Consider the following 22,296-nt stretch of genomic DNA (forward strand, 5'->3'; position numbering starts at 1 on the left):
GAACTCCACTATAGAAAGTATAATGCCCCCAGAGCTCCCCTATATACAGTGTAATGGGCCAACAGCTCCCATATGCACAATATGCCTTCACAGTTTCCTATACACAGTATGATGGGCCTGCAGCTCCCGTTAAACAGTATGATGTCCCCCACAGTTCCCCTGTACACAGTATGATAGGCCCACAGCTTCCTTATACACAGTATGATGGGCCAGCAGCTCCCGTCAAACAATATGATGTCCCTCACAATTCCCCTGTACACAGTATGATGGACCCACAGCTTCCTTATACACAGTATGATGGGCCCACAGCTCCCTTATATACAGTATGATGGGCCCGCAGCTCCCTTATACACAGTATGATGGGCCGGCAGCTCCTTTATACACAGTATGATGGGCCCGCAGCTCCCGTAAACACTGTATGATGGACCCACAGCTTCCTTATACACAGTATGATGGGCCCGCAGCTCCCTTATACACAGTATGATGGGCCCGCAGCTCCCTTATACACAGTATGATGGGCCCGCAGCTCCCGTATACACAGTATGATGGACCCACAGCTTCCTTATACACAGTATGATGGGCCCACAGCTTCCTTATACACAGTATGATGGGCCCGCAGCTCCCGTATACACAGTATGATTGGCCCGCAGCTCCCATATACACAGTATAATGGACCCGCAGCTCCCTTATACATAGTATGATTGGCCTGCAGCTCCCTATACATAGTATGATGGGCCCGCAGCTCCCGTATACACAGTATGATGGGCCCGCAGCTCCCGTATACACAGTATGATGGACCCGCAGCTCCCTTATACACAGTATGATTGGCCTGCAGCTCCCGTATACATAGTATGATTGGCCCGCAGCTCCCTTATACACAGTATGATGGGCCTGCAGCTCCCTTATACAGAGTATGATGGACCCGCAGCTCCTTTTTACACAGTATGATTGGCCCGCAGCTCCCTTATACACAGTATGATGGACTCACAGCTCCCTTATACACAGTATGATGGGCCCGCAGCTCCCTTATACATAGTATGATTGGCCTGCAGCTCCCTATACATAGTATGATGGGCCCGCAGCTCCCGTATACACAGTATGATGGGCCCGCAGCTCCCGTATACACAGTATGATGGGCCCGCAGCTCCCGTATACACAGTATGATGGACCCGCAGCTCCCTTATACACAGTATGATTGGCCTGCAGCTCCCGTATACATAGTATGATTGGCCCGCAGCTCCCTTATACACAGTATGATGGGCCTGCAGCTCAGTTATACAGAGTATGATGGACCCACAGCTCCTTTATACACAGTATGATTGGCCCGCAGCTCCCTTATACACAGTATGATGGACTCACAGCTCCCTTATACACAGTATGATGGGCCCGCAGCTCCCTTATACACAGTATGATGGACTCACAGCTCCCTGTCATGATTTGGATGCCCTGGCCATTTACTCATCCTCCGGTGTATTCACTATTTTGTGGCACTGCTGCAGTGCCGCTGCTCAAACTTGTGAGCGCAGCTTCTGACTGGCCAGAAGTGAGAAGCTATGTCACAAGCGCTCAATGTAAGACTATGAGGCTATGTGCACTTGTTGCGGATTTGTGCGGATTTCCTGTGTTTTTTGTGCAGATTTCACCTGCGTTTTACTACCTGCGGAATCCTATACAGGAGCAGATGTAAAACGCTGCGGAATCCGCAAATAGAATTGACATGCTGCAGAAAATAAAACGCAGCGTTTCCGCGCAGTATTTTCCGCCCCATGGGCACTGCGGATTTCGTTTTCCATAGGTTTAAATGGCACTGTAAACCAGATGGAAAACTGCTGCAGATCCGCAGCGGCCAATCCGCACCGTGTGCACATAGCCTGACAGTGAGAACGAGGCCAGAACGAGGCTCCCACAGACTCACACTGATTAGTGACCTCTGCGCTGCTCCATGAAACACTGGAGCCTCGGACAGGCCACAAACTGCAGGAGACGGAGCCGAGCGGAGACTAAAACAGATGTAAATGCCAGAAGGTGAGTATCAGACAGGGGGCAGGGGACGGGGATTGTCAGCACCGCTCCAGCAATGAAATAAAATATAATGCCGGAGTGGTGCTGTAAATGTGCTGCAGCTCTTGGTTACTGTATGGGGGCTCCTTATACTAATACTCATAAAGACCCAGGTGGTACGTATCAAAAGCCCCCTACTCCCCATCTCCAGCCTCCCCAGACAGCAACTATTACATGTGATGGAGTACATATAATATCATAACTAAACATTATAATATTCAGCCCCCAGTGACCTGGGGGAGGGGGGCTCCCCCACTTCAGCCCCAATACCCCCATCATCTCACATCCACCCCTCAGTGCCTTGTCCCACCTCACCCACCTTCTGCCCTCACAACCCCCAAATGGTCTCACATTCACCCCCCAGTACCCTGTCTCCCCTCCCCCACAATACCCCCATGGTCTCACACTCACCTCACAGTGACATACCTGAATTTAATAAAGCTAATAAGTTCCATTCCCAGCACTTACTGATAAAGTTTACACTGCAGGCAGTACCAGGAAGTGTCTAGGTGAAATGCAAGGTGGACACTAGGACCCAGCGTGCCTGAGCCAATTCCAGCGTGCACAGAGTGAAGAAAACTGCAGCCGGGGAAACCATTCACTGCAGGAGGGAGACTGCAGCCGGCCCCTGTGCTAGTAGCCAGCCTGCAGCTTGTCAGACGGGAGCAGACATTATACTGCTCTGCTCCTATGCTGTGTTCTGCCTCGTCACAGAAATGGCCCTGGCTCCCGGTGGGCCCCTTCATGTGACAGGGCCCGGGGCGACGGTCCCTTCTGCCCCCCCAGTAGCTACGCTACTGGTTCTAACCCTTTGATGACTGTTCTGCTTTTTAAGCTGACTCATTCTGGCTTTCCAAATTCTGCAGTCTGCTTTATGGTGGCTTGGCTTTTTACAGACAAAACATTCACAAGTTTCTCTTAGATTGCTCTTATATTTAGGGAACTCCTGTGTCTTTAATGCTGTTTCTGCTCTGGATGCATTACTGCTGCTTACATGCTGCATTTTTCTCTTGAATTCATCCACAAATTTGCCTTTAACATACTCCAGTGTCAGCTCATCATCTGGCCGTGCATCTAGTGCAGTCACGAGTGTGTCATAACTTTCTGGAAGACCACTTAATAGAAATGCAGCTACATGAAAATCTTTAATATCTTCTCCAATACCCCTGAGATGCTCCACAATTTTCACGGTGTTTTTTATATAATCCTGCATATGCCATCCATCACTTAGCTTTGATTGATACAATTTTCTCATGAGATAAAGCTTACCATATGCTTTTACCATATGCTTTGGCAATGCTAACGTGTACTTAGTCCTGCCAATAAAGCTCATTTGAATTGAATTGCTTACTGTTGAGATTTGATCTTTCATGCACTTTCTGTAACTCATCCCACATCTTTGCAGTTGCACACTTGCACATATGCACAACTTATTATCATCTACACTGAGGGATTGTTTTGTGCTTTCTGATCCTTCTCTAGTAAATCATCTGGTAATGGATGAGGCACTTGTTCCTGAATATATTTCCACATACCTTCTCTTATGAGCAGCATCTTCACCTTGAATTTTCATTACTGGTAGTTCTGGTTAGTCAGGTTTGGCACTGAAAACGTGCTGCTAGTGGACATCTCCTCTGTTGCTCTGTGCTGCTTTTGCTTTGGGCTTCTGTTGCTGTGTTACTCTGGGGTTCTGTATCACTCTGAGCCCATAACCTGTTGGCAGTGGATTATTCAGGATACTCTCAAGCGTGTGACAACAGACCTACTTTAATCAGGAACAATATATGATAAACTTAATAAATCAGGAATAAATCATTTGTGTGTCTATCTGTGCAGCATCGACAGCAGGCTTTTTCTTCTCTCATACACAGACACAGGAAAAACAGGAAATACAGTCACATGCTCTCCCTGTGTGAACGTCTGGGAGGTTTTTTGTTTTATCTGTATAAACAGCATACAAATCTAGCAACTAAACACTCATAGACCGGAATGGAGTTGTTGCATCAAACATATCCCAACACTCTCGCCGTTTGTACAGTTTTATTCCGTACCTGGACCTCTTACTGGGCAGGTACTGTCGGAATTGTAACCTCCCTTTGAAATGAACCAGAGATTCATCTATAGCGATGTCCCTCTGGGGTGTGTACGCCTCAGAAAATTTTCTGCTGAACAGTTCAACCAGTAGCCAAATTTTATATAGACGATTAAAGTTTGGATCATCTCGGTAAGGACACTGCACATTATCACTATAAGGCTGGAGTCACACTTGTCGAGAATCGCACGAATGTTCTCCGTTTGGTCATCTGTATGTAATCCGTTTGCAATGCGATTATGCAATTTCCTCGCATGCATGTATCCGTGTGACATCCGTATGTCTTTACATTTATCACTGATTTTCCCCATTGAATTTAATGGCTCAAAGGGCTGAAATGAGGAAAATGTGTGCGTAATTCTTGCAAGTCACACTGATGGTCCTTGTGGTGTCCAAGTTTTTTCTCCCACCCATAGACTTGTATTGGCGAGACTTGGCCGTGCAAATCGCACCTTGCTGCAATTTCACTCACGTATAATACGGCCGAGAAGAAAGAATGGATGATAGGAGCTGCCCCACAGATTAACAGTGGTTCTGGTGCTATTCGATTTTTTATCGCATAGCACTCATCCGTATTCCTCTCTAGTTTGACTCTGGCCTAAAGCAAACATTTTTGGATTGTCTCAGATCGAGTCCTTGTCATGGCCATATGTAATACCGGTGTACAGTATAGAATATCACTACTCTAGCATTGCCAAATCTGTATTAGTATTATTAGTATTATTATTATTCCCAGATGCAGCATCATTCCCCAAAATGTCCATCTCTGCTGAATTTACAGGGGTCCATCTGGCGTATGATGACGTGGGATTTAGGGTGAAAAATTGTTGGGCATACACGTTCATCTGGGCTGCCAAAAGATTTATTATTTCCTCACAGAAAAAGAAGTTGAAGTCAAATTCAGTGAGGCCAGTGGTGTTAAACTGAATTCTTGAGCTGCCGATGAAATCCGGAATGATGGGCTGATAATTTTTGGGGGGTGCAATCCATATGGGATCGATTGCTGCAGGACGCTGGAGCAAGAGATTGCTGGAGAGATCACACTGGCCACCAATGAAACTTTGAATCAGGTACACAGAGGGGGGGGGGGGGGGGAGAACTGCTCTGCATGCCAAATCTGAGATAAAGATGGCGTGCAGGGTGGTGATCGCTATTTTAGATTAACCCCTTTGGCACTGATTGGCCAGAAACTATTGTTCAGTCAATTGGTGCCATATGAGTTAATCAGGTGAAGGTGGCGTCGCGATCACACCACCCATTGTGACTGCTGTGATTGGTGCTGTATAACACAGCACCAATGACAGCATGTCACTTTTTTTTTTACTAATTTTATTGTCACATTGCTATGATTGGCTGGTCAGGATTGACCAGCCAATCACAGCGATCGCTGATGTGGGGGGGCAGTGCAGGGATGGTCTGCTGTCAGGGACAGCAGTTGTCATAACCCTATCTCAGCGTGATGCCCGGAAATGGCGCTGCTGTACATATACTGCTCTTTGCGGGAACGCACCTCCTGCGGAGCAGTATATGTACGTGCAGCGCCCCAGAGTCCTGGTCGTTGCAGTACTGTTGCTCCGCCACTAAGGGGGGCTATGGTACGTCTGATGGCACTGAAGGAGTTCATCTGACCAGGTATCACAGACACCAATACATTTCACAGTCTGGCCACCAGGGGGAGCTAAGGGTACTATGTATTAGGCCACTCCTCACAATCTGGTAAAACTGGGAGTTGGATAGGAAGTTAGATCAGAAAGCTGACTGGGTTGGAACCAGGCAACACCTTGTGGCAGAGGGTGTTGTAGGGGAAGATTCAGAGGGGTCCCTGTCAGGGGTGGGATCCTGACAGAGGCCTAGCAACCAGAGAGAACGTTACGGGACCGCGCCTGCACGATATAGCGGCGGTACCCCAAGAAAGGACAAGAAGCGAGGTTTGTTGTGCTAAGTGAGAAACGAGATCAACGCAACAAGGAGAATACCAGTAGGAGTCGTGCTGTAAGACGAGGCAACATCCTACTGAGGCGCGTAACCGGTGGCCGGAACGCCGAGGAAGTATAGAGCTCCAGGCCAAACTTCAAACCTACGGCAGGACAGTCAGTTATAGGCGGGCTGTCTCACCCAATTGACCTAGGAAGACACAGGGGGGGTAACAACAGGAGTGGGGCGACGCTAGAGTCCCGGAAGAGCTCCGAGCCTCCCCGTCATACGGGTGCGTCCTAACCATAAGATCTGGGGGACGTGGAAGAACATCAGAATCGAGTTGTGAGGGAACACGAGAAACAGACACAACAGTTGTGGGGACTATCCCGTAAGCACAGCAGGGGAGGACCACAACACAGAAGCGCTAGAAGGTAGGCACAGATTTCCACCTGCAAAGGGAGCTCTGGATGTGCCATCGGACCGGCCAGGCTTGCGCGGCCTGGTTAACCATATTCTGGATTGAGGATCCTGAAACCTTCAGTAAAGAGGTAAAGAGACTGCAACCTGGTGTCCTCGTTATATACCGCGACCGGCACTTCACCGCACCATAACAACATCCCATACCTCCAACTTCATTGTACGCCCCTCAGCAGGGTCACGGACCGGGTCTAGCCACCGTGACAACTCCAGAACAGAGACTCAGAGACCCGGTGCCGGGTACCCCTCGGCCCTGCGACAGTGGGGGCGCTGCAAACTTGGCGTCACGAACAGGATCTACTTAAGCCTGAAGAATCAGGTCATGTGTGCCTTGGAACTGTGATTTATTGCGCTTGGACTGTGACTTATTGCAAAGACTGTGGACTGCCACTTGCCGCCAAAAGTTCCCGCCAAAACCGCCGCCATTACAGCGCTAAGGAGAGCGCAGGAGAAGAAGAGGGGCGTGAAGTGGGCGTAAACAAGCTGAAGAGCGCGAAAGACAATGGCCGCCCAGTCAAAGTATTTCTGTCTCTTGAGGACGTGTCCGTCAGCAGCCGAGATCCGCCTCCTAATCCTTAATGGAGGGCGGAGGCAAAGAAAGCGAAACCGCCCACGGAGGAGAGAGCGGGAAAAGGATGAGGAAGAAGAAGCGAACCATGTGGAGGATGCCATGGCGAGCTGCCAGGTACCGGAGCGTGGGGTCGGAGCAGAGGACTCCCCCAGCTACCCGGAGGAACACCGTGACCAGGCCTCCACCGCTGATACTGACTTCCTGCCGGCCGGAGTGGGTGAGCTCAGCGACCAACTCCTGCGGACGCAGCTGAGCACTGAGGCCAGGTGGAAGAAGACCTTCATCGGGAGCCTCACCAGACGTCTGTTGGCAGCCTCGTCTGGTCCGGAGCAAAAAAGAAGTTCCAGCGCTCTGAAGCCAGAAAGCAAGGCTCTGCCGGAAAGCGAAATGCTGCAAACGGAGATGACAACGCCGCAGCGCAAGGCCCTGCAACCAGCGTTCCAGATCCCAGCGGAGACGGAGCAGATCGGCACCGGAGGGACCGCATCTGAAGCAGGTATGAAGAACGACCCTGCCTCACCAGTAGAGGACCTACTGATAGGCCCCGCTGCGTTACCCCCTCTCCCTGGGACCTATAGACTCCGGCGCTTTACACCCTGGGATTGGGCCACGGGTATGGAGCACTTCTTAAAGGCCCCGATCTCGCCGATCACCTTGCCGAGCGAGGTCTATGCGGAGCTACGGCCGCCAGAGCGAGAGTAAACCTCGATGCCATGGATATGTAAATAGTTAACTGTTTGTCCTCTTGCTGCTATGACCCGACTAGGGTTAACTCTTAAAGGGATCCCTTCTTCTGCTTTTTGTTTTGTTTCCTGTTTTATCATTGTTGAAAGAACTGCTGGATCATGAACACTGCATGATTACAAACTCCTTGTAAATAGTTTGCACCTTCTTAAAGGTGCCCTCTACTGGTTTTATAAAAGAAAGGACTCTTTGCGAAGAAACTATTCCTGGAAGTAGTACTGGAGTCCTTGCTGCGTACGGACTTGCAGCTTGAAAAGTTGCCCTACCTCATAGAGACTTGGTTCCTTCTTAAAGGGAACGTTCACCCATAGCACTTAAAGTATAATGATTTCTTAAGAGAAATAGTGATAATGCTTACGTGTAAAGTTATATGTAGTGTTATGAATCCCAATGGCAGGGGATCTCAGAGATTAAAGCAAGTCTACAAACATAAATACCAGCTCATAGGGAAGTGGTAACTAGGCCGACCATATACCTAATCCTAGCGCAAACACTAACAGTAGCCGGGGAACGTGCCTACGTTGATCCTAGACGTCTCGCGCCAGCCGGAGAACTAACTAACCCTATCAGGGAAAATAAGACCTCTCTTGCCTCCAGAGAAAAGACCCCAAAGTAATACAAGCCCCCAACAAATAATAACGGTGAGGTAAGAAGAAAAGACAAACGTAAGAATGAACTAGATTTTAGCAAAGAGAGGCCCACTGACTAATAGCAGAATATAGTAAGATGACTTATATGGTCAGCAAAAAACCCTGCAAAATATCCACGCTGAATATCCAAGAACCCCCAAACCGAATAACGGTGTGGGGGGAGAATATCAGCCCCCTAGAGCTTCCAGCGATATCAGGAATCACATTTTGTACAAGCTGGACAAAAATATAAACAATGCAAAAGAACAAAAATAAGAAAGCAGGACTTAGCTTATCTTGCAAGGAACCAGGACCTGAAGACAGGAGCAAACAGAAATGAACTGATTACAATGATGCCAGGCACTGGACTGAGAATCCAGGGAGTTTAAATAGCAACACCCCAGGCCTAACGAAGCAGGTGAGTACCAACCTGGGAAAGGACAATCCAAGTGCCAAAACCACTAGTGACCACAAGAGGGAGCCAAGAAAGTATAGTTCACAACAGTACACCCCCTTTAAGGAGGGGTCACCGAACCCTCACCAAGACCACCAGGGCGATCAGGATGAGCAGCGTGGAAGGCACGAACCAAATCGGCCGCATGAACATCCGAGGCGACCACCCAGGAATTATCCTCCTGACCATAGCCCTTCCATTTGACCAAATACTGAAGCCTCCGTCTAGAGAGACGAGAATCCAAGATCTTCTCCACCACGTACTCCAACTCGCCCTCAACCAACACCGGAGCAGGAGGCTCAACAGCAGGAACCACAGGCACAACGTACCGCCGCAACAAAGACCTATGGAACACGTTGTGAATGGCAAACGACACAGGAAGATCCAAACGAAAAGACACCGGGTTAAGAACTTCCAAAATTTTATAAGGACCAATAAAGCGAGGCTTAAACTTAGGAGAGGAAACCTTCAGAGGAACATACCGAGAAGACAACCAAACCAATTCCCCAACACGAAGTCGGGGGCCCACACCGCGGCGGCGGTTGGCAAAACGCTGAGCCTTCTCCTGTGACAACTTCAAGTTGTCCACCACATGATTCCAAATCCGCTGCAACCTATCCACCACAGAATCCACCCCAGGACAGTCAGAAGACTCAACATGACCCGAGGAGAAACGAGGATGAAAACCAGAGTTGCAGAAGAATGGCGAAACCAAGGTAGCGGAACTAGCCCGATTATTAAGGGCAAACTCAGCCAATGGCAAGAAGGTCACCCAATCATCCTGGTCCGCAGAAACAAAACATCTCAAATAAGCCTCCAGTGTCTGATTAGTTCGCTCCGTTTGACCATTAGTCTGAGGATGGAAGGAAGATGAAAACGACAAATCAATGCCCATTTTAGCACAAAAAGATCGCCAGAATCTGGACACAAACTGGGATCCTCTGTCAGACACGATATTCTCCGGAATGCCGTGTAAACGAACCACATTCTGAAAAAACAAAGGAACCAGATCGGAAGAGGAAGACAACTTAGGCAAGGGTACCAAATGGACCATCTTGGAAAAACGATCACACACCACCCAGATGACAGACATTCCTTGAGACACCGGAAGATCAGAAATGAAATCCATGGAAATGTGTGTCCAAGGCCTCTTCGGGACGGGCAAGGGCAAAAGCAACCCGCTAGCACGAGAACAACAAGGCTTAGCCCGAGCACAAGTCCCACAGGACTGCACAAATGACCGCACATCCCGTGACAAGGAAGGCCACCAAAAGGACCTAGCCACCAAATCTCGGGTACCAAAAATTCCCGGATGCCCTGCCAACACCGAGGAATGAACCTCGGAAATGACTCTGCTGGTCCATTTATCAGGAACAAACAGTCTGTCGGGTGGACACGAGTCAGGTCTACCAGCCTGAAATCTCTGCAACACACGTCGCAAATCAGGAGATATGGCCGACACGATTACTCCCTCTTTAAGAATACCAGCTGGCTCCGAGACTCCTGGAGAGTCAGGCACAAAGCTCCTAGAGAGAGCATCAGCCTTAACATTCTTCGAACCAGGCAGGTATGAGACCACAAAGTCAAAACGAGAGAAAAACAATGACCAACGAGCCTGTCTAGGATTCAGGCGCTTAGCAGACTCGAGATACATCAGATTTTTGTGATCAGTCAAGACCACCACACGATGCTTAGCACCCTCGAGCCAATGACGCCACTCCTCAAATGCCCACTTCATGGCCAACAACTCCCGATTACCAACGTCATAGTTCCGCTCAGCAGGCGAAAACTTCCTAGAGAAAAAGGCACATGGTCTCATCACAGAACAACCAGAGCCTCTCTGCGACAAAACAGCCCCAGCACCGATCTCAGAAGCATCCACTTCAACCTGAAAGGGAAGTGAGACATCAGGCTGGCACAAAACAGGCGCCGAAGTAAACCGGCGCTTCAGCTCCTGGAAGGCCTCCACGGCTGCAGGAGCCCAATTAGCCACATCAGAACCTTTCTTGGTCATATCCGTCAAAGGTTTAACAACGCTAGAAAATTTTGCGATAAAGCGACGGTAGAAATTAGCAAACCCCAAGAACTTCTGAAGACTCTTAACAGACGTGGGCTGAGTCCAATCATGAATAGCTCGGACCTTGACTGGGTCCATCTCCACAGCAGAAGGGGAGAAAATAAAACCCAAAAAGGAAACCTTCTGCACTCCAAAGAGACACTTTGAGCCCTTCACAAACAAAGCATTATCACGCAAAACCTGAAACACCATCCTGACCTGCTTTACATGAGAATCCCAATCATCCGAGAAAACTAGAATATCATCCAGATACACAATCAAAAATTTATCCAGATACTTCCGGAAGATATCATGCATAAAGGACTGAAACACTGAAGGGGCATTAGAAAGCCCAAAGGGCATCACCAAGTATTCAAAATGACCTTCGGGCGTATTGAATGCAGTTTTCCATTCATCTCCCTGCCTAATGCGCACAAGGTTGTACGCACCACGAAGATCTATCTTGGTGAACCACTTGGCACCCTTAATCCGAGCAAACAAGTCTGACAATAGTGGCAAAGGATACTGAAATTTAACAGTGATTTTATTCAGAAGCCGATAGTCTATACAAGGTCTCAAAGACCCGTCTTTCTTGGCCACAAAAAAGAATCCCGCACCAAGAGGGGAAGAGGATGGACGAATATGCCCCTTCTCCAAAGACTCCTTGACATAAGAACGCATCGCGGCATGCTCGGGTACAGACAAATTAAATAATCGTCCCTTAGGAAATTTACTGCCAGGAATCAAATCTATAGTGCAGTCACAGTCCCTATGAGGAGGAAGAGCACTGGACCTGGACTCACTGAATACATCCTGATAGTCACACAAATACTCAGGAACTTCTGAAGGAGTAGAAGTAGCAATAGACACCGGCGGAGAATCACAATGAATTCCCTGACAACCCCAACTTGACACAGACATAGCCTTCCAATCCAAAACAGGATTATGGGTCTGTAACCATGGCAGACCTAAAACGACCAAATCATTCATTTTATGCAGGACAAGAAAACAAATCACCTCCCGATGTTCAGGAGTCATGCACATGGTCACTTGTGTCCAATACTGCGGTTTATTTTCTGCCAGTGGCGTAGCATCAATTCCTCTGAGAGGAATCGGAACTTTTAAAGGCTCCAGGACAAAACCGCAGCGCTTGGCAAACGACAAGTCCATAAGACTCAGGGCAGCACCTGAATCCACAAATGCCATAACAGGGTAGGAAGACAATGAACAAATTAAAGTCACAGACAAAATAAATTTAGGCTGTAAATTACCAATGGTGACAGGACTGACAACCTTGGTTAGGCGTTTAGAGCATGCTGATATAACATGTGTAGAATCACCACAGTAAAAACACAGCCCATTCTGACATCTATGATTTTGTCGTTCGGTTCTAGTCAGGATTCTATCACATTGCATTGAGACAGGTGTCTGTTCAGACAACACCGCCAGAGGTTTAGCAGATTTGCGCTCCCGCAAACGCCGATCAATCTGAATAGCCAGCGCCATAGAATCATTCAGACTTGTAGGAATTGTAAAACCCACCATCACATTCTTAATGGCCTCAGAAAGGCCATTTCTGAAATTTGCGGCCAGAGCACATTCATTCCATCGAGTAAGCACGGACCATTTCCGAAATTTTTGGCAGTACACCTCAGCTTCATCCTGGCCCTGAGAGATGGCCAGTAGAGCTTTTTCTGCCTGAATTTCAAGATTAGGCTCCTCATAAAGCAATCCGAGCGCCAGAAAAAACGCATCAACATCCGCTAATGCCGGATCTCCTGGCGCTAACGAGAAAGCCCAATCCTGAGGGTCGCCACGCAAGAAGGAGATAACAATTTTAACTTGCTGAGCTGAATCTCCAGACGAACGAGGTTTCAAAGATAGAAACAATTTACAATTATTCCTAAAATTCCTAAATTTAAATCGATCTCCAGAGAACAGCTCAGGAATAGGTATCTTAGGCTCTGACATAGGACTGCTAACAACAAAATCCTGAATGCCCTGCACACGTGCAGCAAGCTGATCCACACTAGTAATCAAGGTCTGAACATTCATGTCTGCAGCAAAGCTTCAAGCCACTCAGAGATAAAGGGGAGGAAGAAAAAAAAAAAAAAACAACTCAGAACTTCTTTTCTTTTAATCCCACTTCAGCAATGCATTAACTATTTATTGGCCTGGCATACTGTTATGAATCCCAATGGCAGGGGATCTCAGAGATTAAAGCAAGTCTACAAACATAAATACCAGCTCATAGGGAAGTGGTAACTAGGCCGACCATATACCTAATCCTAGCGCAAACACTAACAGTAGCCGGGGAACGTGCCTACGTTGATCCTAGACGTCTCGCGCCAGCCGGAGAACTAACTAACCCTATCAGGGAAAATAAGACCTCTCTTGCCTCCAGAGAAAAGACCCCAAAGTAATACAAGCCCCCAACAAATAATAACGGTGAGGTAAGAAGAAAAGACAAATGTAAGAATGAACTAGATTTTAGCAAAGAGAGGCCCACTGACTAATAGCAGAATATAGTAAGATGACTTATATGGTCAGCAAAAAACCCTGCAAAATATCCACGCTGAATATCCAAGAACCCCCAAACCGACTAACGGTGTGGGGGGAGAATATCAGCCCCCTAGAGCTTCCAGCGATATCAGGAATCACATTTTGTACAAGCTGGACAAAAATATAAACAATGCAAAAGAACAAAAATAAGAAAGCAGGACTTAGCTTATCTTGCAAGGAACCAGGACCTGTAGACAGGAGCAAACAGAAATGAACTGATTACAACGATGCCAGGCACTGGACTGAGAATCCAGGGAGTTTAAATAGCAACACCCCAGGCCTAACGAAGCAGGTGAGTACCAACCTGGGAAAGGACAATCCAAGTGCCAAAACCACTAGTGACCACAAGAGGGAGCCAAGAAGTATAGTTCACAACAATGTAGTCAAACAGTTGATAGTAAGAAATGATTAATGATGTTGCTAGAAGAATGAGGACAGGAAGTGAACCCGTACGGGGTTAGTCGGTGAGTCCTCCTAGGAGCCATACAGAGATGGCTCGGTGATTCTGAACTGAGAGATGGAAGATAAGTTCTATACCGTGTATAGTAGTAGAAAGGCAGTAGGCCCGGGCGGAAAGGGGCGGTCCTGTAACAGAAAAGAGAGGCAGTAGGCCTGGAGCGGATAGGACAGGCGGTCCTGCAGATGTAAAGAAGGAGAATGCAGAAAAGTTGATTAGCCTTATAATGTTTTATAAGAAGGTCTTTAGTGGATTCAGCGAGTACGTCCTTAAAGGCAAAGTTAAATTATTGTTCAAAAATTTGCACTTAGTAGAATACCCGGTTGGGTAAAAGAAGTTATTTATAGTATGTTACTTAAATATTTAACCATGTTTGTAACGTTCAAGTGTCCTCACCTCCCATAAAGGGAAGCTCTGTTAAAGTTTACTTGTTATTGCATTTCAAAAATTGTATGTCTTTTTGCTGACATGTATTGTTGTTTTCTTCCCAGTCCAGGAGTACTGGATTTAACCGGGGGGGGGGGAGTGCAGCGCCCCAGAGTCCTGGTCGTTGCAGTACTGTTGCTCCACCACTAAGGGGGGCTATGGTACGTCTGATGGCACTGAAGGAGTTCATCTGACCAGGTATCACAGACACCAATACATTTCACAGTCTGGCCACCAGGGGGAGCTAAGGGTACTATGTATTAGGCCACTCCTCACAATCTGGTAAAACTGGGAGTTGGATAGGAAGTTAGATCAGAAAGCTGACTGGGTTGGAACCAGGCAACACCTTGTGGCAGAGGGTGTTGTAGGGGAAGATTCAGAGGGGTCCCTGTCAGGGGTGGGATCCTGACAGAGGCCTAGCAACCAGAGAGAACGTTACGGGACCGCACCTGCACGATATAGCGGTGGTACCCCAAGAAAGGACAAGAAGCGAGGTTTATTGTGCTGAGTGAGAAACGAGATCAACGCAACAAGGAGAATACCAGTAGGAGTCGTGCTGTAAGACAAGGCAACATCCTACTGAGGCGCGTAACCGGTGGCCGGAACGCCGAGGAAGTATAGAGCTCCAGGCCAAACTTCAAACCTACGGCAGGACAGTCAGTTATAGGCGGGCTGTCTCACCCAATTGACCTAGGAAGACACAGGGGGGGTAACAACAGGAGTGGGGCGACGCTAGAGTCCCGGAAGAGCTCCGAGCCTCCCCGTCATACGGGTGCGTCCTAACCATAAGATCTGGGGGACGTGGAAGAACATCAGAATCGAGTTGTGAGGGAACACGAGAAACAGACACAACAGTTGTGGGGACTATCCCGTAAGCACAGCAGGGGAGGACCACAACACAGAAGCGCTAGAAGGTAGGCACAGATTTCCACCTGCAAAGGGAGCTCTGGATGTGCCATCGGACCGGCCAGGCTTGCGTGGCCCGGTTAACCGTATTCCGGATTGAGGATCCTGAAGCCTTCAGTAAAGAGGTAAAGAGACTGCAACCTGGTGTCCTCGTTATTTACCGCGACCGGCACTTCACCGCACCATAACGACATCCCATACCTTCACCTTCATTGTATGCCCCTCAGCAGGGTCACGGACCGGGTCTACCCACCGTGACAACTCCAGAACAGAGACTCAGAGACCCGGTGCCGGGTACCCCTCGGCCCTGCGACAGTGGGGGCGCTGCATACGGCGCATGTTGGGAAGGGGTTAATGGCATGAACGTTTAATCCTCTGTATGTCCTTAACAATGGTAAGGGGATACTGAGTGTTGTTATCAGCAACTATTGGACCATACAGGAACTTCTGTAACGTAGAAATGTAGTTGGTATCATAAACAAGCGTTTAACCCCTTTCCCAACCTAGACGTATAGTTACGTCTGTTGAATAGTTTGGTCGCAGAAGAAACTTGAGAGAGTAGATTATATGGGGCAATTCAACTTTTATCTACATAGAACATGAGGTACATGCATCAGCTTCTTAACACAGCATAACAGGAAGTCTAAAAGACCTTTTACCAGAGAGAAAATGAAACCTAAGTACAACAAGTATATGCATTACATTCAACAAAGTAAGCATGTGGCAGTAAAAATATCGCCATCTACTGTCAGAATAGTGTAGACTCCTCCTGCACACAAATAAGTCTGCATCTGTTGCATATCTGCCAATGTCTAAGGTAGGATCCTCCTCTTTGATGCGGGCCCCGACGATGATTCGGCAACTTTTCCGTCACATATCAGCTGACATGTGCCCCTAACAGCCACGGGTGGATTCGTGATCCACCCGCGGCTTTTAATGTGTTAAATGCTGCTGTCAATCTCTGACAGTGACATTTAACATGCCTGTGCCAGAAGCATGTAACTAATCCCATCCTGCTGTGCCTATGTCGCATGACTGCGGGTCGCCGATGGGTTGGCATGATAACCTCAGGTCTGCAGCAGACCCCTATGATTGTCATTGCCAGGAAGCTTTGAGCATTATAACTGCATAGAGCAAGGCTTCAGCCCTTGTCTCTGTAGCAGAAGCAATTAGATGATCGCAGCTTCGAGTCTCCCATGGAGACTATTGAAGCAAGTTAAAAAGTAAATTATAAAAAATAAGAGAGATATAAAAGCTCTAATCACCCCCCCATTCAAAATAAAACAATGATGATAGCAAAAAACGCCAACAAACAAGCGGGATTGTCTGTTGTACATGGTAATGCCGTAGCCATGTTGGCAACTGGCATTACTGTTATTGGCCAGGGGCATTGAGTCATCGGGTTATATGTAAGACCCTGTGACACGATGCTCAACAAAATGTCAGGAAGCAGTTCAGGGAGAGATGTTATTGGAGCGAGTGCTTATTTTAGAGCAGACATATGTGCAAAGTTTAATATTGTTATTGCAGTACATTTATGCCGCTGCTTCACAATTGAAAGAAAAGTCCTTTTCAGGGTCACATTTTATTTTCCCTATTAATGCCGAATAGTTTGCAGGTATATATTATATACCCAATTTAAAGTGTCAAGGTGTGCAGTAAGATGGGGAAATGAATGTGCTGCTGATGGCGCACACAGGGGTTGAGTCCTTGGGCCAGGCGAAACTGTACTTGCTGCGGGAGCACAACAAACACATTCATCCATGAGATCTTGCTTCCGGTCACACTTTGGACGGGGGCACAGGACCTCACACTTGAAGCCAGAACAGTGCAAACAGGTGGTCTGTAGGATGGCAGATAATGTTTCCAGTATGTTTCCCAGCACCATGTTGGTGACACAGGTCTGAGGTCCGTCTTCCGGAGACCCAGACTAGGTAACTGTACTAGACCCGCTCCGAGTCCTGTTGCATCCCTGCTTCTGGTTGCAGCAGGTTTTTTGGTACGAGTTTGGGGTACATAATATTTTTGATCACTTTTTTTGTATAAATAAAGTGTATTAAAGTACTAGCTGTTTCCAGCCAGCTAACGCTCGTCATGCTCATTGCTATCTAATTAACGCTGCCAGTGATTAAACTAAAGTAAATAATGACAACATTCAATAGTGCTTACGCTGGTGGTAAATTAACTTAAAATGAAGTTAATAACAATAATAATAATAATTAAAAATCAGAATAATACTAATACATTTTATTCACAGTGTAAAATCAAAAGCAAACTGGATTTGTGTGGTAATGTGTGGGGACAGAGCCTCATGTGGTAATGTGGAGGGACGGAGCCTTGTGTGGTAATGTGCGGGGACGCAGCCTCGTGTGGTAATGTGTGAGGACGGAGCCTCGTGTGGTAATGTGGAGGGACGGAGCCTCATATGGTAATATGTGGGGACGGAGCCTTGTGTGGTAATATGGTGGGGGGCAGGATTATGTGTGATAATATGGTGGGGGGGCGGGATTGTGTGCGGTAATGTGGTGGGGGGCGGGATTGTGTGTGGTAATGTGGTGGGGGACGGGATTATGTGTGGTAATGTGGGGGCGGAGCTACTGTGCAGGGGGCAGGATTAGCGAGTAATCACGATGCTCTCTCTCTCTCATATATATCATGTAGGAAAACAATCAAGAATATTAGATATTACTTAATCGCCGACCGTTATTTAGCAATACATCATTTCTATAAATTTGTGCTTGAACATATATGGTCACAGTTTCTGTTTGTTATTAATTGCTATGACAATACATCAATAAAGAAGTTTCTGCAAAAAAATTACAGCAATATTGTATTGTCTATTCATAAGAACTAAAGAATAGAGAGTCTAAATAGGAAAGAGAAAGCAAACAAGAATAAGAAGGGAGAAAGAGAAAAGAAAAAGGAAAAAAAAAGGGGGGAGGGTAGGATGGAGGAATGAATTGTGTGGGATATTAAACACGAAAGCAAATCTCCTTAATGGGCAGGCCTTTGCCTCCCAACCAGTAGGAGGAGGGATGCAGGTCCAGTTTAATGCTTCTAAACTCTCAACAGACTGGATGGGCCAGAGGTGCACTATTCATATTACGGGCACAGCTAATTTTAGTTGTGGGAGTAAGTTGAGATCTTGACTGCCAGAGATCTATTTCTGGAGTATCCCTAAATACGATCCAGGGAGCCCAAGTGTTATAAGTTTTATGTGGATCTCCCATTATCTGGCCTATCATTTGTTCCATTCTGTAAATGTTGTTGAGTTCTGCAACAAATTCAGAGCATGAAGGGAATTTCTCTTGTTTCCAGAATTGAGGAATCTATTTCCTGGTGGCAGTAAGGAAGTGCCTAAAAAGGTTCTTCTTAAACCGAGATATTGAAAGATCACTTAAGGAGAGTAAAGCTAATTCTACTGCACCAAAAAAACATACAAAAACTGAACCAAAATGGATTTTGCTGGGAAATATGTTAAGGTACATCCTTTCCAGGTTAATGACTTGTATATAAGGCAAAATAATTTACCCCAGACCGAAATGTTCCTCCACCACTTGGGCTATGTTCACACGCAGCGTTTTTTATGCGTTTTTCTACTTTTACACTGCTTTCAACCAATACAAATGCATTCACTGTGAAATGTCATTGTAACATTTAACACCCCTAGCTGGCCATGTGTTGTGTGACACATAAGCAGACCCATCTTGGTTCATTTATGAAAGAGGGACTCTTAAAAATCACAAAGCCTATTTTTAGAGGGGCATCAGGCTGGAACTAATATTCTTAAAGGGCCATTATTAAACATTGGGTCTCCTATGCTGTTATTGCCTATGCAGCGAGTGGCTGGGCTGCCAACAAATTACAATGCACTTCAAAACCCCTTTCAAGAGAGGTACCGGAGGGACTCCTGAAAAAAAGTTGCATTGAATGCAAGGCCTGCCCTGCTATCAAGTCATATGCACCCCAATAAGCCTTTGAACCCAGGTACTGGATGGAGACAGGAAAACCCACTTCACATTCTTCAGTTGGTCCTGCCATACTGTTTCCTTATGCATTGAATGCAAGGGCCGCCTTGACCCAAATTTGCACGCAACACAATCCCCCCTTGGAAGAATCATGGAGGAGGGCCTCATAAAAAAAAATCCCAATACAAAGGAGCGGGTCTCCTTGACTCGTAATGCCCATACACTAAGTGCGTGGGTTGACAAATATTTCTCCATGGGGGTTATATTATTTAAAAATTATTTAATGGGGATCATAGATGCCCTTTCCCCAAAATTGAATGGCTGTGGCAGCATACAACACGTTCACCATGATGTTCTAGTGGCGGAGAATGATGATTTGTGGAGGAAGGCAATATTAAAAAGTAGGCCCAATGTTAAAGGGAACCTGTCACCCCCAAAAATCCAAGGTGATCTAAGCCCACCGGCATCAGGGGCTTATCTACGGCATTCTGTAATGCTGTAGATAAGCCCCCGATGTATCCTAAAAGATGAGAAAAAGAGGTTAGATTATACTCACCTGGGCGGGTGGTCCGATCTTATGGGTGTCGTGGTCCGGCGCCTCTCATCTTATGATGACGTCCTCTTCTTGTCTTCACGCTGCGCCTCCGGTGCAGGCATACTTTGTCTGCCCTGTTGAGGGCAGAGCAAAGTACTGCAGTGCGCAGGTGCCGGGCCTGTCTGACCTTTCCCAGTTCCTGTGCACTGCAATACTTAGCTCTGCCCTTAACAGGGCAGACAAAGTATGCCTGCACCGGAGCATGAAGACAAGAAGAGGATGTCATCGTAAGAAGATGGGAGGCGCTGGACCGGACCGTGACACCCATCGGACCGGACAGCAGCGGGAGGCCCCTAGGCGAGTATAATCTAACCTCTTTTTCTCATCTTTCAGGATACATTCCAGAATGCTGTAGATAAGCCCACCTTCGATTTTGGGGGTGACAGTTTCCCTTTAAGGAGCGGATCTTCTAGACTTGTAATGCCTATACACTAAGTGCATGGGCTGACAAACCTTTCCCCCTGGGGGAGTAAAATTGTTTAAAATATTTTATGGGCATCATAATCACCCTTGAAACAAATTTGACTGGCTGAAGCAGCACAGAACCCATTAACATCTAGTGGCAGAGAATGAGGAGACACAAAGAATGATCAATCATACTGAAATCCAAAAAATGAATAAAGGATATGAATCCACCTATGAAAGAAAATAACAAAAGGGAGGGGCGAACACAGGTTCATACATACGAAGCCAGAATGTGTCCAACGAGATATGTTGGTCCCTAGCAACAGTTCAGAGACAGATATAAATACAAATATAATATAATAGTATTTCAATATTTTTAGATTGGAGAGGTATACACTAGGTCATAAGAGGATGTTCCAGAGATCGGAAAAATGGAAAGACCGTGTGGAATACATGGTGGTGGCGGCTAAGTGACTGGTAGCATTATCCACTATCCAACCAACAACCGTTTCACACTGCTCTGGCTTCAATAGTGGTGTGCTGCTGTCCCCTAGAAACTGGGACAGGAAGGTCAAGCGTGAAGATGTGGGTCTTTGTTGTAGACCACTTTCAGCTTGGCCATGGCCTCATCCTCTGCATGCACCATCACTTCCACTTCCCTTGCCCATTTTAAATGGACTACTGAAATATGTGAAAACCTCAATACAAATGGATTTATTTGTAGAACAATTATATGTGGTCAGTATGCTCACTAAGCGGAGATTTTTCCACCACAGACACACCAGGCCGCAGCCTGAGATAACAGACTGTATCAATTTTTTTTTTGTTTGTTGGTAATTTTTGCAAAAAATAGCAAATGAGTAGAACAAGGGTAGCAGACAGAACTATGCAACATATGCCTGCCAATAGAATATTTTTTCACCACAGATACCACCGTCCTCAGCCTGAGATAACAGAACATCTATATTTATTTTTTTTTTGTAATTTTTTGAAAACAATAAAAAAAAAATGAGTAAAACAAGGCTAGCAGACAGAACTATGCAATGTATGTCTGTGAATAAAAGATTTTACCACCATAGATACCCCAGCCGCCAGCCTGAGATAACAGACTGATCTAAATGCAGCCTTGATTTTTATGGGCACTCCAAAATTGTATCAACAAGTTGGCTATGACACAAAAAAAGAAAAGGGAATACTAAAATTGAAATATATTTTGCGCAATGTTATGTGATGCGTGTGGCGTATAACTCACAGTGATAAATCTAAGAACTGTAGCTAAATCTTTTTGGGCCAGCTACAGATTTTTTGGGCAGCAAAGTGGTGCCCCAATATGCTGTAAGACTACAAAATATTAGATAGCACCAAAAAAAAAAAAAAAAGAACAGATTTTTTTGGCGTACTCACATCTGATGCCTGGGACAAAGAAACAAAAATTCTAAGATTTGCACATTCTTCACAATGACCTGGCTGTAGTCTGCAGCGTGACCAAGCAAACAAATGTAGAAAAAAGGAGGCTATGGATTCCTTTAGAATAAAATGAGCACGTATAGGCAGAAAAAAAATTGCCACGGATAACTGCAGCTAGGTATATAGAAAATAAGCAGCAGCAGACAGTAATGGAGCTTTTTGATGTATGCAGTTAGATCTATGTACTCACATACAGTGCCTGCAGGCCTTGCACTGATGTGGCTATGTGCACATAGACTCCCCTGTCTACCTAGTGCTGCAATCTCTACCCCCGAATTAGCCCTAAAAAGGACTGTTGGTTTATCAGGATTTGTGGACTGAACACTAGCAGACCCACACTAACTATTAAAAGTATGATTCTGACCCCATCGCGGCAGCTGGTCTCTCTACACTACCTAAGTCCGGAGCAGAATGCGGAGAGCAGGGCGGCGCCAGGTCCATAAGAGACCTGATGATGCTGTACGGCCAGCCAATCACTGTAATACCACAACAAAGATGACTGCGGCATT

General features: G+C 46.6%; 1 protein-coding gene across 6 annotated transcripts in view; it reads right to left on the reverse strand.

The window, feature by feature from the left end:
• LOC143767394 (uncharacterized) overlaps positions 1 to 22,296 on the reverse strand; it is a 170,645-nt gene that overhangs the window by 145,392 nt on the left and 2,957 nt on the right. The window contains exon 1 of one of the 6 annotated variants that reach the window (XM_077255704.1): positions 3,597 to 3,774. The exons of the other annotated variants lie outside the window; for them this stretch is intronic. The gene's annotated coding sequence lies outside the window, so the exon portion shown is untranslated. Of the gene's footprint in view, positions 1 to 3,596; positions 3,775 to 22,296 lie in introns of those variants that run through there. 6 annotated transcript variants of the gene reach the window in all.

This window comes from Ranitomeya variabilis, chromosome 4 (genome assembly GCF_051348905.1).
Source record: "Ranitomeya variabilis isolate aRanVar5 chromosome 4, aRanVar5.hap1, whole genome shotgun sequence".
NCBI classification, from domain to species: domain Eukaryota; kingdom Metazoa; phylum Chordata; class Amphibia; order Anura; family Dendrobatidae; genus Ranitomeya; species Ranitomeya variabilis.